This window comes from Triticum aestivum, chromosome 6D (assembly GCF_018294505.1).
Source record: "Triticum aestivum cultivar Chinese Spring chromosome 6D, IWGSC CS RefSeq v2.1, whole genome shotgun sequence".
In the NCBI taxonomy this organism is placed as follows: Eukaryota; Viridiplantae; Streptophyta; class Magnoliopsida; order Poales; family Poaceae; genus Triticum; species Triticum aestivum.
This window is the reverse complement of record NC_057811.1, coordinates 336695731-336706619: the sequence shown is the minus strand read 5'-3', so window position 1 is coordinate 336706619 and position 10889 is coordinate 336695731. Positions and strand designations below refer to the sequence as shown.

The 10889-nt window shown below is 47.5% G+C and overlaps 1 long non-coding RNA gene across 3 annotated transcripts; it reads left to right on the top strand.

Moving 5' to 3' along the window:
• The first annotated feature begins 7863 nt into the window (after nucleotides 1–7863).
• Nucleotides 7864–9981, top strand: LOC123141585 (uncharacterized). Of its 3 annotated transcripts, none has more exons than XR_006470359.1 (3): nucleotides 7864–8095; nucleotides 8171–8424; nucleotides 9695–9981. It is a non-coding gene; the product is annotated as an uncharacterized lncRNA (long non-coding RNA). The 3 variants fall into 3 exon arrangements; XR_006470358.1 differs by lacking the exon at nucleotides 9695–9981 and adding an exon at nucleotides 9003–9676 and having other exon boundaries at nucleotides 8182–8424; XR_006470357.1 differs by lacking the exon at nucleotides 9695–9981 and adding an exon at nucleotides 9003–9676.
• The last annotated feature ends 908 nt before the right edge of the window (nucleotides 9982–10889 follow it).

The window sequence follows — 10889 nt, the reverse complement described above, 5'->3', positions numbered from 1 at the left end:
AACTCATGAGTAATACCAAGTTCATCAAGATAGTCATCAAGACCAGAATTCTTGAACTCAGTTCCATTGTCACTTCTGATGTGCTTGATCTTCACACCAAAGTTGGTTGAAGCCCTCGAGGAAAATCGTTTGAAGACTTCCTGCACTTCATGTTTGTAAGTAACAATGTGTACCCATGTGTAACGAGAGTAATCATCAACAATAACAAGCCCATAGAGAGATGTGTCATTTGTGATAGCTGAGTAATGGTTTGGACCAAAGAGGTCCATGTGAAGCAATTCGAATGGTCGAGTAGTGGTCATGATAGTCTTCGTTGGATGCTTAGCCTTGGTCATCTTTCCAGCTTCACAAGCTCCACATAGGTGATCCTTGAGGAATTTGACATTCTCAATGCCGATGACATGCTTCTTCTTCGCAAGCGTGTGCAAATTCCTCATGCCTGCATGACCAAGTCGTCGATGCCATAGCCATCCTTCTAAAGCTTTTGCAAGTAGGCACACGGCTGGTTGCGGTCCTGTAGAGAAATCAACAATATACAAGTCTCCTCTCCTAAAGCCTTCGAAGACTTTGGAATTGTCAGCTTCCATAACCACAACACAACGATACTTGCCAAATACAACTACCATATCAAGATCACAAAGCATTGAGACAGACATGAGGTTGTATCCTAAGGACTCGACAAGCATGACTTTGTCCATGTGTCGATCCTTTGTGATCGCAACCTTACCTAGACCCAATACCTGACTTTTGCCTTTGTCAGCGAAGATGATATGCTTCAGATGCGATGGTGATAAGGGAGCATCAATCAATAGATTCTTGTCACCAGTCATGTGATTTGTACATCCACTATCGAGGACCCACTCAGTGGCTTTGGGTTGATCATCCTGCAGATGAATTAGTGTAGCTTACAAACTTCATATACTTCATCAGTGAAGAATATGACATCAATTCATCAGATCAATTTCATCAAGCAATAGAACAGATAAAGCAGTATGTGGACGTGAGAAATGAAGGTTCATTTCTTCATGATTAGCCTGCGTCCTTTCAGGCAAACTTCAGGTCTCCAGCAAATTCTTCAGACGTTCAAGTACGTCTGGAGACCTGACCCTGCAGAAGAGATTAGTTATTTTTCTTCACCACCCACATCTGAAGGGGTGGCAAAGAGTTCATCACTCTGCGAGCTCCATAAGAGAAAGGTGGCATAGAAGCCAATCCATTTCGTTTCACATAAGAGGAGTTAGGGTAAGCATATGAATAAGCAGAGAAATTCTTTGAGGACTTGTGAACATAATGATTACAAGAATAATGCTCATATTCATAGCCCTTGGCTCTTCCCTGCGAAACAGAGTTGTTAGCACGATGATGTTCATATGAGGACTTTGATCCTCTTGAGGAATTTGATCCATGTGAGGAATTTGGTCCGTATGAGGAATTTGATCTGGGGTTCCTATTCCTCACAGGTGGTGTCATGAGGACATTCACCTGAAGACTTTCAAGGCATCTTTTGGGAACCCAGATTTTCTTCATAGGAGAACCGTTCCTGCAGTTAGTGCCAACATATCTAGCAAATGCTTCACCATTCTGATTTTTGAACAGTTTATAGTTGGAGTCAAATGACTCATCAGAAGAATGAGGAGATTCACATGTAAAGCCAGATAAATTAGATGGATCAACTGGAGGTCCCTTTGTAGCAACCCATGAGGTTTTGGGGTACTGCTCAGGCTTCCAATATGTACCATCAGCATTGAGTTTCCTCTCAAAGGCAATACCCTCTTTCCTAGGGTTCCTGTTGAGGATCTGCTTTTTAAGCACATCACAAAGAGTCTGATGCCCTTTGAGGCTTTTGTACATGCCTTTCATGTACAATTCCTTCAGCCCTGCATCGTTAGTGATACTAGCAGTGTCCTCAGATGAGGAATTAGTGATAGCAGAGACAGTTGAAGAATTTGTAGCATTAGAAGCATTTGAACATTCAGGTGAAGAATTAGCAGATTCACGTTCAATGCATTTCAAACATGGAGGAACAAATTCTTCCTGAGCAGCGCTGATTTGTTGAGCAAGTAATGAATCGCGCTCCTTCTGAAGATCTTCATAACTCACTCTTAGCTTCTCAAGATCTTGCTTTCTTTGAAGAAATTCATAAGAAAGCTTCTCATGATCAGATAAGAGAGTGTTATGATGACCTTGAAGGTTGTCATACCTAGTCTGAAGTTTCTGAAGACTTTCAGCCAAAGCTTTTGACTGATCCATTTCTTCACCCAACATATCATTGCTCTTACTAAGCATGTTTTGAACCTTTTCCAAAGCTCTTTGTTGTTTAGCGGCAAGGGAAACAAGCTTGACATAACTGGGTCCTAATTCATCATCAGATTCATCATCACTAGATTCAGACAGATAGCATTCAGTTACCTTTTCACCATCTGCCATAAGGCATGGTGAGGAGGATGATGATTCTGGTTCGAATGTCATTGATTTGAGAGATTCCTTGAAGTCCTCAAACCAAGGATCGAGACGGGTTCGATGACCTTCATAGACATCAGAGAGACGGTCCTAGATAAGCTTCGCATGATCGAGATGCATAACATTCCTGAACTGATTTTGAGACAGACAGGAGCAGATGACGCCCTTCGCCGTGAGGTTGAGAAGAGTGTACTTGCGAATGTCATCAGCTTCCGCCGTCTTGCACAGATCGGTAAGACCAATCTCAGTGACGGTCCACAGTTCGCTGTTCATCGCCATGAGGCGGTTCTTCATCATGGCCTTCCACTTGGGATAATCATGATCGTCAAATATGAGACATGTCACTTTCTTCATACCTGTGGTCGACATAACTAAAACTCCAGGCGGTTAAACCAAAATCACATAGAACAAGGGAGTACCTTGCTCTGATACCAATTGAAAGTGCGTTATACTGACTAGAGGGGGTGAATAGGCAATCTTTATAAATTCTTCACTGAGGAATTTGTGGGTGAGGAAATTCCTTAGCGAAGAACTACTTGCAGCGGAATAAGTACTCAGAAGTATGCATAGCATAGCACAAGCATAGTCATCATGATGAAATGAAAACAAGCACAGAGTACAGAAAGCGTAAACACAGGATAACACAGGATGAAGACAAACAGACTGAGGAAATCGAACTGAGGAAATTGAGAAAGTCTTCAGTCAAAGTCTTCAAACACAGATATGAACAATTGCACAACACAGGAATGAGGAAATGAAAGAGTTGAGGAAATAGAACCAGTAAGCTTGGTGAAGACAATGACTTGGTAGACTAGTTCCAACTGCTGTCTCAGTTGTACATTTGGTTGGAGCGGCTAGGTATTTAAACCTGAGGACACCCAGTCCCGGACACACAGTCCTCACCGTATTCTTCTTGAACTAAGGTCACACAGACCTCGTCCAATCACTCGTGGTAAGTCTTCAGGTGACTTCCGAACCTTCACAAACTCGGTCACTCGGCGATCCATAATTTCCTCTTGGATGCTCTAGACCATGACGCCTAACCGTCTGGAAGAAGCACAGTCTTCAAAGGTAATAAGCGTCGGATCCACACAGGATCAATCTCTTCAGTGATGCTCAATCACTTTGGGTTTGTACGTGTTTGGGTTTGGGTTTTTCCTCACTTGATGATTTTCGCTCAAAGTCCTCGGAGGATGGGACGCTCTCAAATGACAAGTGTCAGTTTCTCTTGGAGCAGCCAACCAGCTAGTGGTTGTAGGGGGCAGCTATTTATAGCCTAGGGAGCAGCCCGCATGATAAGACATAAATGCCCTTCAATGATATGACCGTTAGGTGGGTAGATATTTTGGGATAGCTGGCGCATAGCACAACAACGGTCGAAAATTTGAGGTTCAAATTCCTCAGGGCTATCATGTTCCTCACTGTGTAGGCAATCCGCACTGGCGAATTCCTAACTCCTCAGTCAGAACAAATTCCTCAGAGACCAGAAGAACTCCGTCTCTGTCACTGAAGAATATGACTGAACTGTATGAGATTTCCAAAGGCTTCACTCGAAGGGATTGGTAGGTGTAGGATTTTGAGTTGAGCATCACATGGAAATTTTTCCTTAGTATTTCCTCGACCCCCTTTAACAGTACGGTGTTTCCTATGACTCAAGAAAGAGAAAATGAAACTACGAAAACAAAATCTTCACGCTTCATATTCCTCAAATGAATACCAATTCTTCAAGGTCACACTAATTTCTTCACTTTCAAAGTCTTCAGAAAGTCTTCAGAAATCCAAAGTCTTTAGTCGGAGAACTACATTTTTAGGGGTCGAATTTCACTGTAATTATCAAACTCCTCATAGACTTATAGATCTGTGTGCACTCACAAACGCATTAGTCCCTTAACCTATAAGTCTTCAATACACCAAAATCACTAAGGGGCACTAGATGCACTCACACTCCGTCCTGCCGTTCTGGTGGTCTTGGTCTCGTTGCACCGGAATGGAAACCTTTGCTTGATTCCTCGGGACTCCGCGCCTGCGCTTGCCTCCTTAGCACCAAAGAGGAAACTGGTACACTACGCCCGCTGGCGCCCACCTGGCCTTGGTCGTCATGGCTCACGTCATGTGAACCTCGCGAGGTGCACCTTGCATTGATATGTCCACTCCTCGGGAGCCAGCCTAGTGAGGCTGCCCCCAAGGAGGTCTTGGTGTCGTCTGCCTCGCGAGGCTTGGCCCCTTGCGAGGGTCTTGAGTTGTTGCCGCTGAAGCTGGGCCGTACCGGGCCGTTGATGGAGCCACGCCACGGGCCGCAGGCAGGCAAGTCTGGGCACCCCGTTCCTAGGATGCCGACAGTAGCCCCCGGGCCCTAGGCGCGCTCGAACTTGGCTTCGAGGCGAAGCCAAATGGCAAGTGCGGAGTGCCGCAGGCCCCAATCACCCGCGGCCTCGGTCGACGCGTGGCGATTGATGGGACGTGGGCACCTTCACTTCCCCATGCTGCCTCGGCAACCATTCTCATATGACAAAAGGGGCTGGCACACGCTACAGAGCCTTCATTACCCTTCGTTCGTCTTGCTCTAGATCCCCTTCTCCTTCTTTCCCAAAGAGACTCCAGATCCATCGAAACCCTTCCCCGCGGCAGCAGCCGATGGCCACCGACAAGGCGAATGTCGTGCGGTCGCCCTCCTGGTTCGAGCCTGCCCTTAGCGCGCCCACGGTCTTGGAGAAGAACCTCGCCGCCGTGCTCCTGATGACGGCGGGCGGCAGCAATGAGGGGGGAGAGACCACGCTTCGGGCCGGCTCCGCCAAACCGGAGGCCTCGGGCAGTACCTTCTACCCCTTCTTCATGCACAGTGTCTTCGCGGGGCTGGTCCCCCCTTTCTCTGACTTCTTCTTTGCCGTCCTCCGCCATTACAATCTCCATGCCCTCCATGTTCACCCCAACTCTGTCCTCCTCCTGTCGATCTTTGCTTTTTACTGTGAGGCTTTCATGGGGGTGATGTCGTCTATGGCGCTGCTTCGCCATTTCTTCTACCTCCAGAACAAGGAGGGCCAGTGCTCGGGGTGCGCCAACTTCGTCGCGGCTAATGGAAGCAACGCAATCTCAAGAGCCGGGAAGAAGGTGGAGGGCTTCAGGAACAAGTGGGTCCTCATGGATGCCAGGAGCTCCTACCCACGGCTGGCGCTGCCGACGGAGATGCCAGCGCCTCATGAGGGATGGAACAGCGCCGAAGCTCACCGACCCCCGGGCGGAGCAGATGTTGGGGAGGATGGTGGCCGACCTGAAGCCTGAAGACCCAAAGGCGGAGAAGCTGACGGGGGCCATGATTGTCAAGGAGTTTTGGGCGCAGCGCCTGGCTCCGCTCCAGGCGCGCTCACACCCCTTGTGGAAGCTCACAGACGAGGGAGGCGACCTCCGCCTGTGCCCGGACGCCTTGTCCAACGAGGAGCTGGACAGGGCCCTCTGCCTCCTAGTCGGGGAGGACTAGGGGTATCCGCCAGATACTCATCTTCCACTATACCACTACTCGGATGGGGCGAAGATCGCCACCGCCATGCCCATCTTGAATGAGCGCGGGCTCGTGCCGCTGGCGCCCACTGGAGCCCCGGTGGTGTTGTCCTCCGGCGAGTCCGACCAGGAGGATGGGTCGGACTCGGAGGCGGCCCGGGAGGGAGCGGGGGAGACTTCTCCTTCGTGCCTAGTTGATCTCCTCCGCACCCTCCCTGACGAAGACGATGCCGACGAGCATCCGGTGAGGGAGTCGCCGCACCCCGCTGGGGTCATCACGACGTCCAAGGGCACCCCCCGAAGAAGCCGCCGGCCAGGGTCCCAAAGAAGAGTAGGTCGACGCTGATCTCCCGAGGCGATGTCTCCGCTTCATCGCCGGCAGGCGCTGTTGCGGATCCGGCCGCCGGGTGGCATCGGGGCGACTGGAGTTGGCCTCGGGGTGGCTGCGCTCTGATGCGTTCGTGAGGGTGGCATGGAGCCTGATACGTCTCCATCGTATCTACTTCTCCAAACACTTTTGCCCTTGTTTTGGACTCTAACTTGCATGATTTGAATGGAACTAACCCGGACTAACGCTGTTTTCAGCAGAATTGCCATGGTGTTATTTTTGTGCATAAATAAAAGTTCTCGGAATGACTTGAAACTTCACGGAGAATATTTTTGGAATTTATAAAAAATACTGGCGAAAGAATCAAGACCAGGGGGCCCACACCCTGTCCACGAGGGTGAGAGGCGCGCCTGCCCCCCTGGGCGCGCCCCCTGCCTCATGGGCCCCCTGGTGCTCCACCGACCTCAACTTCAACTCTATATATTCACGTTCGGGGAGAAAAAAACGGAGAGAAGGATTCATCGCGTTTTACGATACGGAGCCACCGCTAAGCCCTAAACTCTCTCAGGAGGGCTGATCTGGAGTCCGTTCTGGGCTCCGGAGAGGGGAATCCGTCGCCATCGTCATCATCAACCTTCCTCCATCACCAATTTCATGATGCTCACTGCCGTGCGTGAGTAATTCCATCGTAGGCTTGCTGGACGGTGATGGGTTGGATGAGATTTATCATGTAATCGAGTTAGTTTTGTTAGGGTTTGATCCCTAGTATCCATTATGTTCTGAGATTGATGTTACTATGACTTTGCTATGCTTAATGCTTATCGCTAGGGCCCGAGTGCCATGATTGCAGATCTGAACCTATTATGTTTTCATGAATATATGTGAGTTCTTGATCCTATCTTGCAAGTCAATAGTCACCTACTATGTGTTACGATCCGGCAACCCCGAAGTGACAATAATCGGGACCACTCCCGGTGTAACATCCCAAATTTTCAGATTTGGAATGTTAATAGGATCATTATTTTTCATCATGATTTCTATGCATATATAAATTTTCTGAATATTCAAATCATTATTGCAACTTAAGGCAAATTATTGGAGTGGAGAGAACATGAATTCTCCCCTATTTTAAAAATGTTCAAAATGTCCAGAACATTATTTCCAGTTCATCTGTTGTGTTTTGGTATTTTTAATAATCTCCAGAATATCTGATTGTAGTGTGTTATTGCTGTTTGAGTGGCCTTTTGCATAAAATGAATTTCCAAAATTAGCATTAGAGTAGGAACTAGAGTTCCTGTAATTTATTTCAGTAGTGTTATTTTTACTGTGTATTTATATACTTTTTTTAGGTTTTATTATGTTGTTTTTATTTTAGTTTTTAACTGCTGTGGTTTTGGTTTTAAAAAGAAAAGAAAAGAGAGCCAGCTAGGCCAGCAGCTCGCGCGCGCAAGCAACAGCAGCAGCGCAGCGCCAGCCCAACTGCCGGTCCATTTCGGCTTAGCGCGCAGCCCACACCCACAGCTTGTCTGTTTTTCCTTTCTCTTCTCTCTGCCGCTGACCACTCTGACCCACACGTCATCCCTTTCCTCATCCGTGTTCTTCCTGGACACCCAATCCCGAACCAAATCTGCTTCGTTTCGGCTCAACCCTTGCTCGTCGCGCACTCCGACCCTCATATAAATGTCCCCCACATCTAACTCGTCCGATTTTTGCGAAAATCGTGATCTACTGTGCCCTACAGAGCCGCCCCGATCTCGCCGCAGTCCGCCGCCCGAAGCTCCTGTCGCCGGTCTGTTTCGCCGCCGTCAGAGGGTCTCTGCACCTCTCCTCCCCTCTGTCCTCTTCCCCTTGGTCTCCTCTCCGTCCCTTACCTTCTAAAGCACGCAGGGGAGCACCAGGACGACGCCCGCAACCCCAACCCGAAGATCACCGCCGCCACCAACAACGGACGCCCCGCTTCGACCTGCTTCAACCCACCGTCCCCGACGATCACCAGGACCACCTCGACCTCCTCGTCGATCGGTACCTCTCCACCCCCTTCACTGACTCCAAGGGCCACCGGAACGGCTGCCGGCAACAACCTCGAGCCGCTCGCGCCGTCATCTTCCTCAAGTCCGGTGACCACCTTGCTCTGTTCTCCGGTGAGTCAACACGCACCGTCCGATCTCTCTCCGAGGGCCAAGATTAGATCTATTTTTTTTCTTAAAGCCGAGCCGTTTTCCTCTAAATAGCGACCGTTCTTTGCTTAAGACTAGCAGCAAACAACCTACGGCCACTCACACCTTGCCACGTGGCACATCCACAGCAGCCGCAGCAGTTCTTCCAGGAAAGCTGTTTTGGCACAATTTTTGTTTTTAGATTTCATATCAAATGTTCATTTAGGTATATCTTGAGATCCATATATCCAAATTCATCGATTCTTTTTCCTGTGTACTCGTAGAGACCAGGAGAATACCTTAGAATCAAAATTCCACATTTTCGAACCGTTTAAATTTGAATTTTCTCAAATTTGTATTTAACCTTCCGGAGGTCGTATCTTTCAATCCGTTGATCCAAATTAGTTGATTCTTTTTGCATCGTGATCCTACTAGCATGTAGATAATTTATACCTACTGATATGTTCTGTTATTTAAGTTTTTATTTGAATTCATTGTTGTTTACTTTATTGTGGCGTTATGTGAGTACAGTTTATTTATCGGTGGATTCGTTAATCGTATAGATTGTCCCGAGTGTGAAGCGGATCATAATTAAGCGTTAGAGTACTTCAACACCTTTCAAGGCAAGTTTGCACTTTTGGTTTTGCTTATCCTATATTCTGTTATGCGCGTGTGGTTTTATGCTATGCTATATGTATCGCTTGATATGTGTATTCCGTGTTACCATGTTTTGTTGTTGATTGTCGTATGTGATGGTGTGATCAACTTGCTATGATAGAGGCGGTCATGTGTCGAGTGATCCATGAAAGTGGTGAGTGTTTATAGCCGTAGGCTCGGGATTATTAACCAGGTGAATGTGTCACTGGCAGAGCGCTCTATTGTCCCTAGAGAATGCGCCATTGACAGGGCACACTTGAGGCGAGGTATAGTTTTTGGAACTTAAATCAGGTGAATGAGTCATTGGCAGAGCGCTCTATTGTTCCTAGAGAATGCGCCACTCACAGAGCGCACTTGAGATACTTCTGAAGTTCTTGTCGTGTTACTTAGAATCTTTGGGTTTATCTTGGGCGAATATATTAGAGACGGTTATGAGTTCATTTAGTGGAGGTAGGTGAAGACTTTCTTCTCCAAATTAACTTGAGTGTTTTGTTTGTCATACTTTACTTGTGGATGTAGGTTTGCTATATCATATTGTGTGATTTGCCAATACATTCAACGTATTGACCCTTTGTGGTTGCAACTTATCATGTTGCAGGATTTTTAGATGATCAGTGAGATACAGTAGGGTCGCGAGTCTTCACTCAACATGTTCTCTAGTGGGCATTGATGGACTCATCGTTTATTATGCTACATTTCCGTTGTTGTTATTGAATAAAGCTAGCTATGTGCTATTTCGTTTGTAATACTTTATGAATTCTGGGTCATACGTTATAGTAAATGATGCACTTGTTATTTGATATTATATGTACTGTGTGTGCTAGCGAGTCGATCCAGGGACTAGCACGATAAGCACAGAGACATCGAATCTTATCAGATTCGGGTCGTTACACCCGGTGATGACCGTAGTTTGAGGAGTTCATGTATTCACTATGTGTTAATGCTTTGGTCCGGTACTCTATTAAAAGGAGGCCTTAATATCCCTTAGTTTCCAATAGGACCCCGCTGCCACGGGAGGGTAGGACAAAAGATGTCATGCAAGTTATTTTCCATAAGCACGTATGACTATATTCGGAATACATGCCTACATTACATTGATGAATTGGAGCTAGTTCTGTGTCACCCTATGTTATAACTGTTGCATGAATAATCGCATCCGACATAATTATCCATCACTGATCCAATGCCTACGAGCTTTTCACATATTGTTCTTTGCTTAGTTAATTTTCCGTTGCCACTGTTACCATTACTGCAAAACTATCACTGTTACTTTTATCACCGTTATCCCTACTATCATACTACTTTGCTACTAAATACTTTGCTGCAGATATTAAGTTATCCAGGTGTGGTTGAATTGACAACTCAACTGCTAATACTTGAGAATATTCTTTGGCTCCCCTTGTGTCGAATCAATAAATTTGGGTTGAATACTCTACCCTCGAAAACTGTTGCGATCCCCTATACTTGTGGATTATCAGAGCCAGGCCGTGGCAGCCTCCGAGGAGGGTAAGCAGGCTGCTGACCTAGCCGTGGCCACCCGCGATGTGGTGTTGAAGGATGCGGAGGCTGCCAAGGAGCGCTGCCGGGTGGCGGAGGCCGAGCTGGAAACCCTGCGCAACGAGCGTGCCGCTGAGGCTCGTCAGCGTGAGGCGTGGGAGGAGAAACTGAAGGCTCGAGAAGATGCGGTCGCTGGTCGTGACACCGAGCTGGAGCAATCGGCGCGGAAGCAAGCCGCGGAGCGCAACCGCCTAGGGGAGTTGAAGAAGGAGGTGGAGGAGGAGGAGAAGGTCCGG